Source organism: Panicum virgatum, chromosome 3N (assembly GCF_016808335.1).
Source record: "Panicum virgatum strain AP13 chromosome 3N, P.virgatum_v5, whole genome shotgun sequence".
In the NCBI taxonomy this organism is placed as follows: domain Eukaryota; kingdom Viridiplantae; phylum Streptophyta; class Magnoliopsida; order Poales; family Poaceae; genus Panicum; species Panicum virgatum.
Window position 1 is genome coordinate 52,605,911 of NC_053147.1, and position 21,418 is coordinate 52,627,328.

General features: G+C 44.0%; 1 non-coding gene across 1 annotated transcript; it reads left to right on the top strand.

The window, feature by feature from the left end:
* The first annotated feature begins 4,827 nt into the window (after positions 1–4,827).
* LOC120668224 lies at positions 4,828–4,934 on the top strand. Its single transcript, XR_005672322.1, has one exon. It is a non-coding gene; the product is annotated as a small nucleolar RNA R71 (small nucleolar RNA).
* The last annotated feature ends 16,484 nt before the right edge of the window (positions 4,935–21,418 follow it).

Genomic DNA, 21,418 nt, shown 5'->3' on the forward strand with positions numbered 1-21,418 from the left:
AGTAGTGCATCTAGGAGTGGCCTGGCCTGTAGGCATCTCACAACTCACATCTGGAGACCGTTATCGGCAAGTCGACACCGTGACGGCGACCGCCAGGTGCGAGTCCATTCCGCCTCCGCGAGGCACGAGTGTCAGTGTGCGACAGGAGACGAAGTGGTGTCGGGCTTGCCTTCGGTGTCGGTGATCGAATCGAACAACGCTGCGGCCGCCGAGCGGAAGGCTGGGTGTCGGACTATTGACAATCAGGAATACGATATGTGATTTCTGGGTGCAATTTGAACCTCGTTTTGCTACGAATTTGGCTGCAAATTAAAAAAAAATCAAAGCCTGCTATATTACTATACATAAGGTATACTTCATATTTTGAGGGCCCTTCAAATTTGGGGGCCCTGTGCGATCGCACAGCTCGCACCCCCCTAGGGATGCCCCTGGCTCTATCTAGATTGGATATTCTCATGCATAAATAGGGGTAAGATAATAACATGGTAGGAGGTAGTGTGACACACACACAACTACTCTCTTGGATAAAACAATAAAGATTACTCTAGGCCGGGAGCAAGGTAAAAGTCAGAGCTCAAGTCAGCTGTGCTAGGCTAGCTATATCTACACTTTCTCATTAGTTAGCTCGTCAGAGATTAAACTACACAATAGGGAGATCGCTATCGAAGTAACGGGAGGAGCCCGTACACCCCGGCGACTTTATGTACCTCCTACCCCCCATACCGAACGTGGAGGATTACTAAAAGGCTCGGACAGGGCTGTCACCACCTGCCGGCTACCTCTACAAACCGTGGGTATAGTTGACATCCAGCAACTCTTAGCTAATCTAAACACCATGTCTACACTAGTAAGGGATACTCTAGTGTCCCGCGCGGAGCCCCCACACTCCGGATGGACAGACATCACACTAGAGCAATCATACGAATACTGGAGCAGTTGATAGAGTTCTAAGAACAAAAGACTAACTATCTCGAGCACCGGGCAATTATGCAATGAAATCATTGAATAATAATGCAACCATGACAAGAAGCATATACCCGATAACTCAGAATATACTTCAAGCAGATATCGGTAACCATAGTCTAATTCTATTACAAACGACCGAATATTACAAGAGAGAGCTAGAGATGAACGCATACCAGACTCTCGAGCAACTCCGGCGACTCGATAACTCTTACACTTCTCCTAAACTCCACTAACCCTAAAGACTATGCAAGAGAGAACTTGAGAGGTGAGTGATGTGAGGTGTGTGTGTGTGTGTGTGTGTGTGTCTGTGCGTGTGTGTGTGTGTGTGTGTGTGTGTGTGTGTGTGTGTTCTCATTCTCTACCCCCCCCCTTGTATTTATAGCAGGGAGCCACGGGGTTTCTGCAGCTAATCCTCCGCAAACCGACTTAGGGGACCAATGCCATGCTGCCACGTAGCAAGTTTAAGGCGGTGGGGCCCACAGGCCGGTGCGCCGACCAGGGGGTCGGCCGGCCTGCCAGTGGCGCCAACCACCCCCAACTGCTGGGGGTTGGGCTTGTCTGGGCCTGGCCTGGTCTGAATACCGAGGTAGAGCTTGTCTTGAGTGGTCTTGCTTCGGTTCTTGGGCTACACTTGGTCTATTTGAGCCTGAATCGGTACTCTGATATTTTTTGTGTTTTTCTGTTGGGCCAAAGTGTGCATGCAATCTGTATATTAGCTCAAAAACACAACTTGCATATTCTAGAAGGTAAAGTGTGGTTTAGGGACTTTATTGAATATAAGTGCGTATAAGAAATGCAAACTCTCATGATTTTCTGATCAAGTTGACGCTTGGAAATGGTCGTTAGTGAGCGTCAACAAGATCCCCTTAGCTGTCCTTTGCTCGTCCCGAGCAAAGTAGGACAAATCAGGTTGTTGATCAGAAAATCACTTTGACTCATACCTTACCTGTCATGTCATAGTCTGAAGGAAAGAGATTCATCCTCAAGCTTAAATAAGTCGGTTAGCATACCTTTGCTCAATTACCTTACTCCCTCATGGGGCTTTCAGCTATCTCCTCATCTTGGGTTGTTGAGAGTTAGAATGGTGCATAAAGAATACTTACTTGTTCATGGATCCGCAATCCATCTGGAGACACTTTTTTTTGAAAGATTTTTGAAAACATGGCAAAGCTCCTAGGATAACTCTCTCGAGGCACTCATCTTGTATTTCCTTACTAGGGTAGTATTTGCCTTTGATCTTCCCTACTACTACAAGCCTTTGTGGAGCTCAAGGTAGGATAAGAACAGGGCACACTTGTATTCTATTTATTGTAAAGTCAAAGAGAGGATCCATGGAGAAACAAGTCATGCAATCTCGATCAAAAGGTGCAAGTGTATGAATGGATGGATGTATATGGCTTACTCCTTGAGGTAATGGCTTTTTCTCTCTCGAATCATCCATGTCTCTCTTTTTTTTTGAGACATGGTCATCCCTTTTTCTCTCTCCCCCCTCTTTTTTTTGGGTCATGCTTCTTTGGCATGCCATCTTTTCTTTTTTTGGGGCAACCATAATCTAACTTTTATTTTATTTCAGGCATGTTCTACGAGAGAAATTACCGAGACATGGAGCATTAATTAATATGGAATGGATGGTAGTACTAATTCCCAGTGTAGGAATATAGTAAATGGATGGGACGTGTATGTGCTTATGATCGAGAAAGCTTGAAGAGTATCTCAATAGGGTCACCCAATTTGACAAAACTCAATAGAACATCAAACAGCATATGTATAAGGGTTTTTCATGGAGTATGACATATGGCTTTGGTAGGACATTGCATATCGCTGGGGAACTTGCCTTTTTAATTTTATTTTTGAAAACAACTCCAGACTTCAAGCATTACTAGAACAAGCTTGCATAACCTTATTTACCATATCTGAACTCACAACAACTTAGACTCGGATCAAGCACATGCAACCCACAGAACTTTCAGGTTTATTGGCAAAATATTTGTATAACCAACGAATATAAACTTAAGAGAACTCTCATTTTCAGACTAGCCATAGCAGACATGATAGAGCAAAGCAAAACTCATCCTTTCAACTTATCAAAAGGGAGTTAAAACATTCTTACCGCGCATCATGGAAAAGGGAAATAAAGCAGTAAATTTTTGTTTTGTTTTCTAGAGGTTTTTACCAAATTTTATTGAAAGCAAATAAAGGGATACAGTTGACTTAGGGGAGGGAACCTCCCCCAAGCTAGCTCTTGGTTAGGGTCGAAAAGCAGGACCTTTCTCCATACCTGATCAGGTTGATGTCGTTTCGTCCGTACCTGGAGAAGTAGTAGCGGTCGATGACGTCTTTTTCTTCTTGCGCCACACCTTCTTGGTCTTCTTTGGTGGTGTAGGCGCCGCAGGAATAGGATCCTCGGATGCTGGATAGACGATCTTCAGATCTTCCCATACTGTATTGGTGATGAAATTAGGGGTCTTCTGATCATCTTCCACTGGCTCGGTTGGTGGAGTATGAATTTCCCAATCCTCCCAAGTTGACTTGGAAGAGGGGCGGTAGTCTTGATCATCCCAACCGGGCTCTGCCCATAGCCCTTGTTTCTTGCTATCCTCATGAATCAGGAATACGTCTCTCTTGTTTTGGAACTTAAATTTTATGGTCTTTCCCATGATACGGAGGCTGATTCTTCCTCTCCCCACATCGATTCTGGCATTTGTATCCCTGAGGAATGGTCGCCCAAGTATGAGCGGGATTCCAAGATCTCCTTCCATATCAAGGACTACGAAATCCACCAATATGTAGGTGTTCTTGACTTTGACCATTAACCTTTCCACAACTCCTTTTGGGTATCTTATCGTGGAGTCTGCCAGCTGAACACACATTGTGGTAGGGAAAATTGATGGATAGCTTAGCTTCTCAAAAGTTACCTTGGGCATGATGTTGATGCTGGCTCCAAGGTCACAAAGGGCGTGATCAAATTCATAATCAAAGATTGAGCAGCTAATCACTGGGGTTCCGGGATCTTCTCTTATTGTGGCTGCTAACTCGCCCCACGCACCTCTTCTTGGGCGTGTGAGCTTCTCTGCATAGCTGAGGGGTGTCCTGCTACGGGGCTCTTTTCACATAGCATTGATGACATTCATGCTTTCTAGAGTAGACTCGGGTTGCCCCGGAATCTTCCCTAGTTCAGCAGCAGGTGTAGCAGCAGCTAGTTGAGCCAATTGAGTTTCTAGCGCCTCATTGAAACACAGCTAGTTTTTCATAACTGTTTAGAATCCGTCCATCTTGGCATTGATGGTCTCCATAGATTTGTCCATAATGGCCAACTGCTTCTAAAGGGACTCACTCATCTTCGCTTGGCCGTAGACAAGATCTCTCAAGGTAGGCTGATTAGGACCGAAAGAATTCGAATTCCCTTTACCTCCTTGGTAATATGGGCGTGGTTGATTCCACCCCTGACCTCCTTGTGAACGAAACACATTGCTACCATTGAGGAATAGAGCTTCTTCTTGGGTTTCTGGACAATTATCGCCTGAATGTCCAACATTCCCACAGACCTCACACGTCATGCGAGCTTCCAAGGCTTGAAGTGTTTGCATCTGAGCCTTATCTTGGCAATAATCCTCGAACTTCTTGAGGAGGAGATCAATCTTCATAGCGAGCATGCCAGCCTCCTTGACGGAGTGCATACCTCGCTGGCATGGTTGGAGGCGATCATCGCTCCAACCTTGGTTGGAAACCATCTTCTCGATCAATGATGTAGCTCTTTCAACGGTCAGCGAGAAGAAAGCTCCACCCGCAGCGGCATCCACATGATCACGGGATGACTGTGTCAACCCGTTGTAGAAGTTCTGTAGAATGAGCCAATTATCCATTCCATGGTGCGGACATGCCAGAATGTACTCCTGAAGCCTCTCCCAAGCTTCCGGAATTGACTCATTTGATGCCTGCTGGAAGTTCGAAATCCGACCACGAAGAGCATTGGTTTTGACCGTCGGGAAGAACTTTGAGAGGAACGCCTTGGCACATTTGTCCCAAGTATCCACAGCCGCCTTATTAGCATAAAACCATTGCTTCGCTCTCCCCAAGAGAGAGAACAGAAACAGACGGAGCCGGATTGCATCTTGTGATACACCCTTGATAACAAAAGTACTGCAGAGCTCCAGGAACTACTGGAGATGAGCGCTGGCATCCTCATTGGCCTTGCCACAGAATGGGCTGGCTGCACCATCGTAATGAGACCCGTCTTGATCTCGAAATTTTCTCCTCCAGTGTTAACCTCAGGTCCGGTTGGGACCTGGCTAGCAGACGGAGCAGAATAATCACGGAGTGTCTTCTGGGCCATAGCTCTAGGAGCTGACGACGATGCGATGACTGGATCAACTACTGGGAGTGATCTCCGAGGTGATACGAGACAAGCTCGCGTCCTCCTCAAAAGTGACTCTGGATCGGAATGAAAGTTTTGCGGCAAGTCGAAACCGGTCATGCACTACCCTGTTTTCTATCAACAAAGACAAGAAAACAAAGCCAAGTTAACATGTTTAGCATGAGAATACCAATCTCGATTTTGTTCACAACTTTGTCTATATATTCCACTCTGTGCCTTCCCCGGCAACGGCACCAAAAATGCTTGTTGGCGCCTACCAACATCACTTGGCGATGACGCCCGCAGACGCCAATTGTGGGGTGGCAGTATTTCATGAACCACGAATAAATCCGCAAGCGCACGGAATACCGCTGTAGCATTTTACTCGGGAGTTTACCGGGGTGTCATTTATATTTCCGCAGGGAAGGCGATGAGTGAGAGAGTATATAGATTAGTTGGTGAGCTCTATCTAGATTGGATATTCTCATGCATAAACAGGGGTAAGATAATAACATGGTAGGAGGTAGTGTGACACACACACAACTACTCTCTTGGATAAAAGAATAAAGATTACTCTAGGCCGGGAGCAAGGTAAAAGTCAAAGCTCAAGTCAGCTGTGCTAGGCTAGCTATATCTACACTTTCTCATTAGTTAACTCGTCAGAGATTAAACTACACAATAGGGAGATCACTATCGAAGTAACGGGAGGAGCCCGTACACCCCGGTGACTTTATGTACCTCCTACCCTCCATACCGAACGTGGAGGATAACTAAAAGGCTCGGACAGGGCTGTCACCACCTGCCGGCTACCTCTACAAACCAAGGGTATAGTTGACATCTAGCAACTCTTAGCTAATCTAGACACCATGTCTACACTAGTAAGGGATACTCTAGTGTCCCGCGCGGAGCCCCCACCCTCCGGATGGACAGACATCACACTAGAGCTATCATACGAATACTGATGCAGTTGATAGAGTTCTAAGAACAAAAGACTAACTATCTCTAGCACATGGCAATTATGCAATGAAATCATTGAATAATAATGCAACCATGACAAGAAGCATATACCCGATAACTCAGAATATACTTCAAGCAGATATCGGTAACCATAGTCTAATTCTATTACAAACGACCGAATATTACAAGAGAGAGCTAGAGGTGAACCCATACCAGACTCTCGAGCAACTCCGGCGACTCGATAACTCCTAGACTTCGCCTAAACTCCACTAAGCCTAAAGACTATGCAAGAGAGAACTTGAGAGGTGAGTGATGTGAGGTGTGTGTGTGTGTGTGTGTTCTCATTCTCTACCCCCCCCCCCTTGTATTTATAGCAAGGAGCCACGGGGTTTCTGCAGCTAATCCTCTGTAAACCGACTTAGGGGACCAATGCCATGCTGCCATGTAGCAAGTTTAAGGTTGTGGGGCCCACGGGCCGGTCGGCTGACCAGGGGGTCGGCCGGCCTGCCAGTGGCGCCAACCGCCCCCAACTACTGGGGGTTGGGCTTGTCTGGGCCTGGCATGGTCTGAACACCGAGGTAGAGCTTGTCTTGATTGGTCTTGCTTCGGTTCTTGGGCTACACTTGGTCCATTTGAGCCTGAATCGGTACTCTGATATTTTTTGTGTTTTTCTGTTGGGCCAAAGTGTGCTTGCAACCTGCATATTAGCTCAAAAACACAACTTGCATATTCTAGAAGGTAAAGTGTGGTTTAGGGACTTTATTGAATATAAGTGCGTATAAGAAATGCAAACTCTCATGATTTTCTGATCAAGTTGATGCCCGGAAATGGTCGTTAGTGAGCGTCAACAGATGTCGCTTAGGTTTTCTACATTAAAGACATATCCAGCAAGCCAAAGAAGGGGATCAACAAGCAAAAGGATGAGCCTAAGCGACACATAGTTCTATCAGGGAAGAGAAACATCTTTGGAGTGGAGGACAAGACAGATTTGTCAGAAGAATATAATAACTTTGTTGCCATTTCACCTTTCGAAGTAAATGCTGATCCATGCATCATGCTAGCCAATGATGATGCTCCATACTTGCGCCGTGATCATAATCAAGGGACATTTGTCAAGAGAAAGTCTGTTACCGCCAATCTTTCATGTACTTGAATCATTTCCTATTATTCTATACAAAAGTAATGGCAATTTGAATACTTTTATTATATATGTACTGTACCATTATCCTTTTATGTGTTATATATATATCATTTTTTATAGTTTTCACTTAATTATCAGACACAAGTATAATTTTCATACAATAATATGGATTACTCAACTAATTTTATTTATTTCATTCACATTAACACACTATACTCTCTCACTAACACACACACAATCTCTCACTAACACATACACTATCTCACAAACTCACACACTACTCATTAATGTCATGAAATTGCTTATTTTTATGTAAAACTCACTTTTTAAAAGTTAATATCGTGATAGAACCCACTTTCTGTCGAAAAGCAAAAGTTTTAAAAAATTTATTCACCTAATATATTTTTGCATGGTCAACATAAAAAATATGATTTCAAAAAATTTAGAAATTTTGTTGACCAACTTGAATGAAAATTAAACATTTTTGTTGCGTGTATCAAGTCTATATAGAGATAAGCAATTTTTTCCATAATTTTTGGAACCATAATTTTTTTAACTGAATTAACAAATGAAAGCCTATTTTAAAAGAGAGGTAAAAAGAACCAAAAACAAACAAAAGATTTGGCGGGAATGAGGGAAAACGGGCCCCTTTTGCCCCGGGTGGTAGATCCACCCGGGACTAAAGGTGGGCCGCGGGCTGGGAATTTTCCCGACCCGCCTAAAAACACCTTTTGTCCCGGGTGGAGCCACGACCCAGGACAAAAGGCCCTTTTGTCCCGGGTGGTGGCTTCACCCGGGACAAAAGGCCACCCCTTTTGTCCCCCCTTCCCCTACCCCTATATCTCCCTTCTTCCTCCCCCCTTCCCCAACACTTGGCGGTTTTCTTGATCTGCGCCGCGCCACCGTCGTCCCCAGCTCCCACCGCGCCTCCTGCTTGCCACCGCCGCCGTCCCCGAGCGCTGCCGACCTCCGCCGCCCCATCTCGCCGTCGGTGCCGAGCTCCGCCGTCCCCGAGCGCCGTCGACGTCCGCCATCGTCCCCCCCCCCCCCCTCGAGCGCCGCGCGCCCGAGCTCCGCCGCCTGAGTGCTGTCGGGCCGCCTCCACACCGCCGTTCCGCCCCTTTGGAGTCGCCGGTGAGGTTCGCCGACGTCTCCTCCACCCTGTGTGTGCCTCCCCTGGCCCGCTCCGGCTCCCCTCGACACCGCCGCCCCCACCCCTGCGCGCCGCCGGCTACGCCTCGACGTCGCCGCGCCGCCGCCTCGACGCTACTCCACCCGCCTGCACGACTCGACGCCGACGCCGCGCCGTCCCTGTCCCCGACGTGGTATGGGCCGCCGGCCATTCTTTTTTTTCTTTTACTATAGAATTATATATATATTATTTGTTTCTATTAGTAAATATTAACTATAATTTAATTATAGAGATATTTTTGTTGAATTTAATTAAGGTATAAGGTTTCCATTATTTGATATTATCTAGAATTTAGTTATAAGATATAGTGAGAATTATGGAGAATTTAGAGAGAAATAGAGAAGGAAATGCTTTTGATTATTTAAATAGAGAGTGTATAATGTATTGGAGAATTAGAGAGTGTATAATGTATTTATTATTTAATTATGTTATTCAAAGACTTTAATTATCATGTATTCATTATTTACATATGTCATTCATAGACTTTAATTTTTCATGTATTTATTATTTAATTATGTCATTCAAAGACTTTAATTACATGTATTCTTTATTCTTAATTGAAAGGTGTCATTTATGTTACTTCTTTATATTCACCGACGCTCTCTCCTTCTCACCGACGCTCGCTCACACACACACACACACACACTCACTCGTTCAACACTCAAACCGTTACCGAACGTAGTCCCCTTCTCGTTACCACTTGGAAATGGTTAGAGTATTTGCCATCTAAACATCCATGTAAACGTAGTCCGATCCAAACGTAGTCCCCTTCTCGACCTCATCCATGTAAATGAATTCCGATCCAATCCTCGCAAATATGTGAATTTTTTAGAGAATTTTCTTAAGGGTTTTATTTGTATTCATTTTTTTAGTTACGATGGACCCGCGACAACAAACAGACGCGGAAGACGAACAGTTCCTGTTGAATATTATTGCCGAAGGTGGTGGTGCACAAGGAGATGCCCCCGAACAAGCTGATGATGGCAGCAATACCGACATATATTTGAATATGTCCGGTGATGGAATTGAGGCACCATCCATTCAGGATGATGCTGCTGGTGAACAAAGTGCTAATGTACATATCACAACTATACTTGTATTCAAAATCATATTTTTATCTGAATCTATATGAATACTATATAAATATATGAATGTTTTTGTATAGCCATCTGGATCATCGTCGCAGCAGAAAAAGACGAAGCGAGGCCCGACAAAGAAACTGGAAGGGCAGTACATTATAACGGAAGTTGGTCCAGATGGTGAACCGATCGCTCCAGAAGCTGCCACCAAAAAATTCGTAAGACAATCTGGATGTATTGTTAGGGACCACATCCCGATCAGCTTCAGGCTATGGAAAGCTTCCAATCCAAGCGAGGAACGGGATGCGGTACCCGAGAGAGAGAAAGAATGGTGCTGGCGGGAGCTTAAGAAGAACTTCACGGTTCCAGCTGAATCAGAAGAGATATGCAAGCGCTAGACCCTGAGCAAGATGGCCGAATAGCTGCAATCATTCAAGAAAATTTTGACGAAGAAATATATCAAGACCGGGACCACTCCCGTGTTTACCGGCGAGCTCGAAAAGCTCAGGGGTCACTGGGATGCATTTGTGCAATACAAGTCTTCAGAGCTTGGGCTTCAGAAGGTGCAGAAGGCCAAAGATAATGCCTCGAAGAAAGTGTACCATCACACTCTAGGGCAAGAAGGCTACAAGCTTGCAATACCCAAATGGGAGAAGATGGAGCAGGATCTGCTTGATAGAGGCATCCAACCTGCGACCATGAACTAGCCTAAAAGGTCAAGGACCTAGTTTTATGGTCATAGGGGAAGCTTGGACCCATTGACTACAGGAGGCCATAAAAGCAGCGGCCGAGGGAACATTCTAGCCGGATAGAGAGAGGGACGAGTTGACTTATGCCATTGGGAATCCAGAACATCCGGGCCGTACAAGAGGCAAAGGCGTGGTTCCGTGGAAGTATGGGTTCAGGGATTACATTGAATCTTATAGAAGTCGGCAAAGAAGAAAGAATGATGAGCAGGAGCACTTGCGAAGGCTAGAGGAACGGCTCATGTCACACGATCAAAGACTAGAGGAAGAGGTTCAACGCCAAGTGGCCATAGCAATGAGCCAGCAACAGCAAGAGCAACCGGTGCCTGCAGAGCCTAATGTCGCTGCCGATCATCTATCTCAGCGGAAAAGCGGTTTTGCTTCCACAGACGTCGCCGTTGAGACAATAGTGATCCAAGCCGCAGTTGAAGCGACGGCACCGCAGCGATTTCCAGTGGATGAGATCACCCAGCGGACACCTTGTGACCTGCAGACTGCCATTAAGAACTTAATGTTCACTGTTGCGTACGGTACCGCCATGCCAACCTAACTAGGCAACGTGTACCACGGGCAGCAAATTCCGGTAGGATACACAAGAGTTGGCGTGGAGCAGGTGTGCCAGGGTTGGGAGACGCTCGAGCTTGATATTCCTGGAGGCGATGGGGAGAGGACACTAGCAGAAGCCATTCATGGCTACATCCTATGGGATAAGCACTACATCGTCCTAAAGTCGGATGATCGAACACCAAGACTGGCATCTCAGCATGCCTCTCCAAGGCCGGCATCTCCGCAAAACTCCCCAAGGGCAGCACTGTCTCGGCAAGGTTCACCGGCACATTCTCCATCACCATCATCTCATGTGCCGATGAACACTCAAGCGTCACCGTCACCTCCTTGGTCACCCCCCTCCGCCGCCGGCAAAGAAACAGAAACAGCCACCGGCAAAGAAGGTAGCTGCACTGGCTAAGGAGCCTCCAAAGAAGAAGGAAAAGAAGAAAAAAACCAAGCAGGCTCCTATTAAACCCTGGGACATGAGCCTTGAAGAATGCGATCGGATAACTCAAGAAAGAGTTAAAGAGCACTTCAAGCTGAAACCAAAGCCAGAGCCCGAGAAAGTGATAAATATGGGAGATTTGAAATTTTTTAAGGGAATGTGCGAAGCAAATAAGAGAAAATTCATTCTGAGAGATCCCCCTTCTAACTACGACCGCACAATTATCAAAACTACTGAGAAAAAGAAGAGACAATCAAAGTCGTCGTCCGACATTCCACAGCTCGGAGCCCAAAAGAAACAATCAATAGAGCCTCTCGTAGTGGGACAGATGACGCAACAAGGCTTTGTTACATTTTTGAAAGAAGCAAACCTGACGGCGGCTCAGATTGCCGGGGAGAAGATATTCCAATGGCCGATGTGGTCGTCAAATGGACGTATGAGCTGGGCAAATCTCTTGTACCCCCGAAGTAGAGTCCGTGCTTCCAACGCAAATGTATAAGCTGCACCAGCACTACATGCGTGCGATGGCCGATTGCATCTTCATGCAGGGCGCAAAGATTAAAGATGATAATTTCTTACGGGGGGAGGCCATTATATGGATAAACTGGGAAGAAGTTTACCAACTATTCCATCAGGAGAACCTCGACATCTCTATGGTCGGCTTGTGGGTTCTGTAAGTATTTTACTCTCCTTACGTATTGTTTTGCATGATCTCAACATACTGATCCCTTGATTTATTCGGTATCATGTAGAATGGAGATACAAACTTGCAGGAGAAAGGGATACTCTCACCTCGGCTTCATCGACCCAATTACTTGTAATTGGAGGCTTTTACGTGACAATTCCGATGAGATATTCCAAAACTTGTTCAAGTACATAAGCGTTCATCATAACAAGCAAATGATATTGTTGCGGTACATACTTGGATGATTCATTGCATGTTTCATTAGTTTTATTATATATTCATGTAAATACCTGATAATTTCTTCTCTCTTAAAGTGTATGAGGCAGAAACAAGGCACTAATTTATACGCATACTATGTATGCGAGAACATCCACGGTCTGGTAGGTCCTCGAAGGGCCTTGGCAGATTGGGAGGAGGAAGTAAGTAAAAAACTTGTTAATGTTTGAACTCGTATTTTAATTAGTCAAAATTAATTATCCCCTTTTCCATAGGTCGAGGAGATGCGCGATAAACTCATACCGGAGGAAAAGATTATGGAGATTCAAGAACAATTGTCTAGATTTATTGTTGAGCAAGTCCTCGATCCAAAAGACGAATTCTACTATGATGGACAATCTCACATTGACAATCGCAGCAAATATGATAATATACGCATATATATGTAATTAAGAACGAATATACCTATGTAAATATATATATATATATGTGTGTGTGTGTGCTTGTATTATATTTCTATTTATGAGTATGTATGTATTATATATTTAAGCCCTCCAATAATATATATGTTTATATATGGAAACTATCTAGGATAAATATTATATAAGTAACTATATATATGTATATATTAGTGGAGATCTTATACACTGAATTCCAATACATAAGTTTAATTGAAATGCAAAAGTATAATTGAAATAGAAAAAGAATTGAGAAAAGAGAAACAGGAAAAAAAATAGACCTTTTGTCCCAGTTGGTAACACCAACCGGGACAAAATGGTGCGCCAGCCACGTGGCACTGGCAGACCCTTTAGTCCCGGTTGGTATTGCTTTTTGTCCCGGTTGCCAGACCCAGGACAAAAGAGCACCCCCATTTGTCCCGGCCTGGCGTTCCCGGTTGGGAAACCGGGACAAAAAGGGTTTCCCAACCGGGACAACATTGATGTTCTGTAGTAGTGTACCTTGCTTCAAATTCTCCAAACGACAAAACAAAATCATCCCATATTTTCTTGAAACAAATTCTTTTCTCATGGCCTTCTTCAAATCTTTCCAATTCTTGACGAGACACTTCTGTGGATATTGCTTCCACCAATCAAGAGCATAATCTTCAAACTCAAGTACAGCTCATGTTATCTTCTTGGATTCTGGAAAACCTTGAACTTCAAGTTCAATCTCCATTTTCTCTTGCCAATCAAGAAACTCTTCCGGATCAGTACTTCCATAGAATGGAAGATTGGTCTATCTCCGGCCTGCCATGGTTAATGCATATGCAACAACAAGCTTATATGTGGTATAGGATAATATGTGGAACTCTCACAATCTCACCTTTTCTTACCAACCGAAGCTCTTATGTTTTCCTATAGATCACAGAAGTAATCCATGTGGTGGTAAAGAGTAGTGATAATTGAGCGAATACAAGATCAAGCAAACCGTACACTATGGTTTTTATGTGGAGCTTGGTAAGGGTAATACACAAGGGGCAACCTGAATTCTAGTCGTTGTAAAGTTAAATAGCAATCCAAATTAGAGATCCAATGCCTAGTGCTGATCACAAGATATGACTGATGTAATGGATGCAACACGCGCACAAAAGAAATTTCAGACTTGATGCAAATAAGGATTATGCTAGGGATGGATGGTTCACAAGGAATCTCCTAGCAAAAATTGCACCAAAGGAAGATAGCAAACTGGTTACACACTTGATATGAAAATTCAGCACTTGTGCATACCAACAATCTGATCTCCCTTCTTTCTTTTCCAACTTTCTCAGCACAACAATTTTTTTTCTGCAACTTTTCTTTCCTCTTTTTTTTACTATTTTTTTTAACAATACTAAGACAAGATCAGATATAATACTTGCAAAAATTAAAGGTAGAAACTCATGCAACCAGCAGCTATATATGTTGATAGGATAAAAGTTTACGCAAAGGATAGAAGTGGTTTACTCTTTTTTTTGTGGGAATTTTTTTCAGAGATATGAAAGGCACAAAAGGACACGCAAAGAATGATGTGATTAAAAACTAAACAAAGACTCTAATGGACTGAAACTTAACCAAACTCACTAGATAAACAAATTGAGATAAAAGGCTATGACATAATTTTTTTATAGCTTTATGGTGGATAGGACGAAGACAAAAAATATATGTAGCCAAGGGTAAAGAATCCTACCGTGGCAACACAGCTCTTGATACCAGATGATAAGTCTCGGTCCCGATCTTCACAACGCAGGATCTTGAACAAGCTAACTAGCTGAAATCTCAGCCAATGTAACTAGCTGCAAGCAGCCGGGTAACTAGTGCAACCTAACGACACGCACAAGGAGTCAACCACCGTCTCTATACGGCAGCCTGAACCAAGGATTCGCCCAATCATACTCTCAAAGAACCAACCTACGCAACCTGCGCACGAAGTAGCAGGAGCACGGATTGGGTGCCGATGAAGCGGCCGCTTCTATAATTCCAAGGGAAATCACAAGAGCAAAGGGGTAGAGATCACTCTCTGAATTTGTTAGCACACAGCTGAACAAAAGGGGTTCTATTTCATTATCAAAGTCTTCCTTCATCTCTAAGATACATGGAGTACTTATACAAGAAACAACCCTCCTTGTTGGGTGTGAATGACTCTTGGAGTTTCCGGGGTTATGGTAACTCAAAAGTCACCACGAACTGAAAACCCGAGGAGCCTTGCGTGGCTGTTGGTCTTCTATGCAATCTTCACTAAATTGGCCATAACTCCATATTGGAAAGTCTAAATGATATGAGGTTTGTTGCGTTGGAAAGATAATGTGATAATCTTTCCAACCATGTGCAGCATGAAGCACAAAATATTGTACAGTGGCACAGTTTTGCATGGGAAGTTGAACGTCTGGCAGATTGTTGACCTTCTGACCAGTCTTCACTAAAGTACTCAGATCTCATTTATGGATAATCCAAAGTACTCTGCAAGTATGCCATTTGGAAAGTAGACTTGATAAGCTTTCCAAAATGTCCTCATTGACAATTATAGCTTTTGGGAATCAAGAGTTATGACTGATTCTTTTGGACTGTTCTACAGCACTGGTCGGGTTCGAGTGTGGCCCTTCTCTATAATCTTCTCCTTCTGTGTTCTTGTCATCCTCCTTAGTGAACCTGAGCAATAACAATGTGCACGAATTAGGCAGTATATAATTCTCATTAATATTAAAATGAATTTCACAAAGTAGCACGTTCACCTCTTGTTGGAGTTTCTTAGCTCGGCTTCGTGTAATTGGTCCAATGTTCACTTGTTCCCTTGGTTGGTTGACATCCCATATCATGCGCTTGATTTACATCTGGTTTAGTTGAGATGGCCTCATCACACTTAGGCGTGGCGAATGGTGGCGGCTAGCTCACACGTCCGTGTCAGAATACCGCGATGCGCGCTTCGAGGTTTCCATGCCATGGACTGGGTCCTTGTGGTTTTACTACTCCTACCACCCTCCCTCCGTCAAAAAACACCATTCTTTTTTACTTTTAAACATGTTTGACCATTTGTCGTTTAAAATTATGTACATATTGTAAAATAAATAAATTACTATTAGAATATTTTTAATAATAAAATAAGTCATAACAAGATACATGATATTTATAAAAAATTTGAATAAAAATTTGGATGGAGGGAGTAGGCAGGAGGAGACCAGTGGGAGTCCTACTATATGGTCAAAGCGGGACCGACGCGTGACCAGCCAGGAGACTCGATGTTACGAGTGGGCTCCTGGATGCATGGGACCTGACCGTGCGGGCGCGGCAGTGCCGTGCCGCCCTCGCGCCGCATGTCCGGTACTGTTGTAATATGCTGCTACTGCGAACTCGAGCTGCGGACCTGGTCAGGCCGCTAGTGGGCTGTCTACGCAATGCCAAAGGACAAACGGAGGAGCGATCCGTACTGGTTTGGCAGGAGAGTCGCCGATAGGCGATACAGTGGTTTGTCAGGCTGTTCAGAATAGGCGATGAGATGAGCTGCTGAGAGATGCTCTGCACTGGAGTTGCACCCAATTACTGTCCTGTTCGTCTACTGCGGCGGCTCCTGCAGCCAAACCTTTCAAGCAAATCTCTCTCGCACGGAGTAGAATAGTACACGCCACCACGGGGATTCTAGTTTCTAGGACGAAGAGGGATGGGGGACCCGAGTCAAGAAAGACAGTTTTACCCGAGTCGAGGATGGGGCGGCTTCATCAGCCCGGACGAGTTCGCGGTGCTCAACGTCACTGTCGCGGGCAACGCGGCCACCGTCGAAGACCTGGGCCACACCTTCGGCTTCTTCGACCCGACGGCGACAACACCATCATATACACCACCAAGGTCGTGCTCGTCCTCTGAGGCTCTGAGGCATCACCGAGTCCGCGTCCTGTTACCACGTGATTTCCCAAGGGAAAGTCTCCGTGTGTGTGTGCGCGCGCGCGCGCAGTGTAGTACGATGCACTAGGAAGAGGAAGAGCTGCAGCTCAATTCATCTGCTTGCACTTATCCTGTGTGCTCCGTGTGTGGGTTGACAAAAGCATTCCCAAAGCCATTTGTAAACTGCCGGAATCTGACTGTGACCAATCAAGTGTTTATTATAAGTTAAAATGCCTCTTGAAAAATTGCAGAACCTATAACTGTTGGAAGACCACATAGGGTATTTATTTTCTCCATGGCGTTGGACATCAAGCAACATCGATCGTCTAGGGACTTTATTTAACAATGTTTGTTTTTTTTAATTTGCTTGCATGCGTCAGCGATGAATTCTTAGAGCACATATCGGCAACCTTTTTAGCACCAAGCCACAGGGTATATTTTCTTGGTGAAATTAGATGTGTAATTATATGTGCCCAAGTTGTTATCCATCATTCGTGGAGAAGTTCACTGCAGATGTGATGCCTATGAACTTAAGGGTGGTAGTGAATCAGAATGCCGTGACCAGCCGGGGTCTAGAAATAGCTATTGAGTTTGCTCTCGCTTTGGTGGAGCGTCTATATGGCAAAGAGAAGATGGAGGAGGTTGATGGGCCTTTGGTAAGATGTAAGTCATAAAACTCTTCTGTTTCTCTTTGTTTTTTTATTCCATCACACAACAACTGATATTTTTTAGTAGTAGTTCGATGCAATCCAATTACTTTTAAACCATTTGACTGCAACATATTGTCATCGCGATGGCCGACTGCCCCAGGCAAGTGCCGACCTTCATCTTTGATCTTGCGTTCATTAAATCAGCGGTGAGGATGCCACCCCCTCCCCCCGTTGCACCTTGGCCATGGTGCATGTTTTCTCCATGGCGTCCAGGGACTTGTGTAGCGAAGTTTGTTTTTTGTTTTGCTAACTGTCGTCGAGATCGCTGACCTCCATCTTTGTTCTTTGTTTCATTAAATCAGGGAACTGTCAGGATCCACCTGTGTTTCCCATCAGATAATAACCCCCAAGTTCCATGTTCTATCCAGGTATTTATTTTCTCCGTGGCGTAGGACATCAAGCAAAAGGTGTTGCAACAGAAGCTTAAAGAAGACCGCAGGGTCAGTATCAACTACAAAAGAGTAAATATGGGTAAGGATCTACCACTGAAACAACTCTATGGTAATTGGGACAGTAGTTTTGACAACTTGTGTCGATTTAAGGCCCAAGTTGAGAGCTGTTGTCCTGGTAGTTTAGTGGTTATTGTTCATCATATAACAAATAGTAAGATCAGATTTAGAAAAACTATTCTTTGCTTTAAAACCTTGCGCAGACGGGTTTCTATGGTTGCAGACTACATTTAGCAATAGATAGCACATTCATGACAGGCAACTACATTTAGCAATAGATAGCACATTCATGACAGGCAAGTTCAAGGGACAATTGGCTAGTACAACGGCTATTGATGGACATAATTGGATAGATGTATCCAGTTTGCTTTGGTGTTTTTGATTCTGAAGCTAATGAGAATTGGATCTAGAGACCAACATGTTGCCACATCTCCATATATGTGCACGAAGATTATTAAAAATGATATTTTTTAGTAGTTGTTAGTTCACTAGTCCATAAAATCCAACTATTTGGACTAGTGATTCTACCAGATAGGAAACAAGACACCTATTACCCCTGGTCCCTCACCCATGCGCATGCATAGCAAGTCACTTAGGGGGCAAATAAGTCTAAATATTAAGATATTGCTAGTTGTTAGTCCATGGATCCAAACTGGACTGAACTAATCACTAGTTCTAGAAAATCACTGGTCCTAGTTCATCCAAACAGAGACTTAGGCATGGCGAATGGTGGCGGCTAGCTCACACGTCCGTGTCAGAATGCCGCGATGCGCGCTTCGAGGTTTCCATGCCATGGACTGGGTCCTTGTGGTTTTACTACTCCTACCACCCTCCCTCCGTCAAAAAACACCATTCTGTTTTACTTTTAAACACGTTTGACCATTTGTCGTTTAAAATTATGTACATACTGTAAAATAAATAAATTACTAATAGAATATTTTTAATAATAAAATAAGTCATAACAAGATACATGATATTCATAAAAATTTTGAATAAAATTTGGATGGAGGGAGTAGGCAGGAGGAGACCAGTCGGAGTCCTACTATAGGGTCAAAGCGGGACTGACGAGTGACCAGCCAGGAGACTCGATGTTATGAGTGGGCTCCTGGATGCATGCGACCTGACCGTGCGGGCGCGGCAGTGCCGTGCCGCCCTCGCGCCGCATGTCCGGTACTGTTGTAGTATGCTGCTGCTGCGAACTCGAGCTGCGGACCCGGTCAGGCCGCTAGTGGGCAGTCTACGCAATGCCAAAGGACAAACGGAGGAGCGCTCCGTACTGGTTTGGCAGTAGAGTCGCCGATAGGCGTTACAGTGGTTTGTCATGCTGGCCGTGTTTGGATGAATCTACGAAAACTTTTGCAAAAAAAACGAATGCATGCATTGAAGTACTAAACAAAATTTATTTACAAAATCTTTTTAGGAATGGGTGTAATTTTTCGAGACGAATCTAATGAGCCAAGCTTCATCATGATTGGTTACAGTGATGCTACAGTACCTGCGCTCAATCATCCTCTAATTATGCGGTCAAAGACCTCATTAACTAGAGCAACTGCTACAGTACAACAGTTGTGGAGTTAATTTTGTAATTAAACTTTATTTAATATCTCTAATTAGTAGTCAAAGCATCGTTTCTCTCTCATCAAAACTTTTCCACCCTCCAACCAAACATGGATCAAAATTTTTCCACCCTCCAACCAAACATGGCCCAGGAATAGGCGATGAGATGAGCCGCTGAGAGATGCTCTGCGCTAGAGTTGCTCCCAATTACTATCCTGTTCGTCTACTGTGGCGGCTGCTGCAGCCAATCCTTTCAAGCAGATCTCTCTCGCACGGAGTAGAATAGTACACGCCGCCACGGGGATTCTATTTTCTAGGGCGAGGAGGGATGGGGTACCCGAGTCGAGAAAGACAGTTTTACCCGAGTCGAGGATGGGGCGGCTTCATCATTCCGGACGAAGTGTCGCGGGCGACGCGGCCGCCGTCGAAGACCTGGGCCACACCTTCGGCTTCTTCTACCCGACGGCAGCGACACCATCATATACACCACCAAGGTCTTGTGCGTCCTCTGAGGTTCTAAGGCATCACCGAGTCCGCGTCCTGTTACCACGTGACTTCGCAAGGGAAAGTCTCCGTGTGTGTGTGCAGTGTAGTACTATGCACTAGGAAGAGGAAGAGCTGCAGCTCAGTTCATCTGCTTGCACTTATCCTGTGTGCTCCGTGTGTGGGTTGACAAAAGCATTCCCAAAGTCATTTGTAAACTGCCGGAATCTGACTGTGACCAATCAAGTGTTTATTATAAGTTAAAATGCCTCATGAAAAATTGCAGAACCTATAACAGTTGGAAGACCACATATGGTATTTATTTTCTCCATGGCGTAGAGCATCAAGGAATATCGATCGTCTAGAGACTTTATTTAATAATGTTGGTTTTTTTAATTTGCTTGCATGAGTCAGGCGATGAATTCTTAGAGCACATATCGGCAAGCTTTTTAGCACAAAGCCAAAGGGTATATTTTTTGGTGAAATTAGAGGTGTAATTATATGTGCTCAAGCTGTTATCCATCATTCGTGGAGAAGTTCACTGTAGATGTGATGCCTATGAACATAAAAGTGGTGGTGAATCAGAATGCCGTGTCAAGCCGGGGTCCAGAAATAATAATTGAGTTTGCTCTCGCTTTGGTGGAGTGTCTATATGGCAGAGAGAAGATGGAGGAGGTTGATGGGCCTTTGGTAAGCTGTAAGTCATAAAACTCCTCTGTTTCTCTTTGTTGTGTTATTCCATCACGCAACAAGTGATATTTTTTAGTAGTAGTTCGATGCAATCCAATTACTTTTAAACTATTTGACTTTAAACACGTGCATGTGGCACGTACATATCCACTAGTCTACTTAAAAATTTAATTGGCATTGTTCTCTTCTGTCTCCAATTATTTTTTGGAATTTGATGTTGTTTTAAGAGTTCTTTTACAATGATGGTAAAGTTCCAATAGATACTTTCAGGTATTTTTACGTTGAACTTTTTTCTAGCCGTTCATCTATGAAAAGTATTTATAAAAATTAAATTAATTTAAATTAGTATTTGGTCCCATTTTTTGGTACTTGGTCCTATATTTTGGAAGTACCAGGTACTTTATCCTAGGTACTTCTAGATACTTTCTATCTTCACCATCGTAGAATTTTATCAGATGGACGGCTTCTATTTTTTCAATCATTGTAAAATTTCTCTTGTTTTAGTTAGATAGATTTTACTATAATCTAAATAAACTGTCTTTGTAGTATACTAGTGGATATGTACGTGCCCCAGACATGTGTTTAAAGTCAAATGGTTTAAAAGTAATTGGATTGCATCGAACTACTACTAAAAAATATCATTTGTTGCATAATGGAATAACACAATAAAGAGAAACAGAGGAGTTTTATGACTTACAGCTTACCAAAGGCCCATCAACCTCCTCCATCTTCTCTTTGCCATATAGACGCTCCACCAAAGCGAGAGCAAACTCAATTGCTGTTTCTGGACCCGACTGGTCACGGCATTCCGATTCACCACCACCCTTAAGTTCATAGGCATCACATC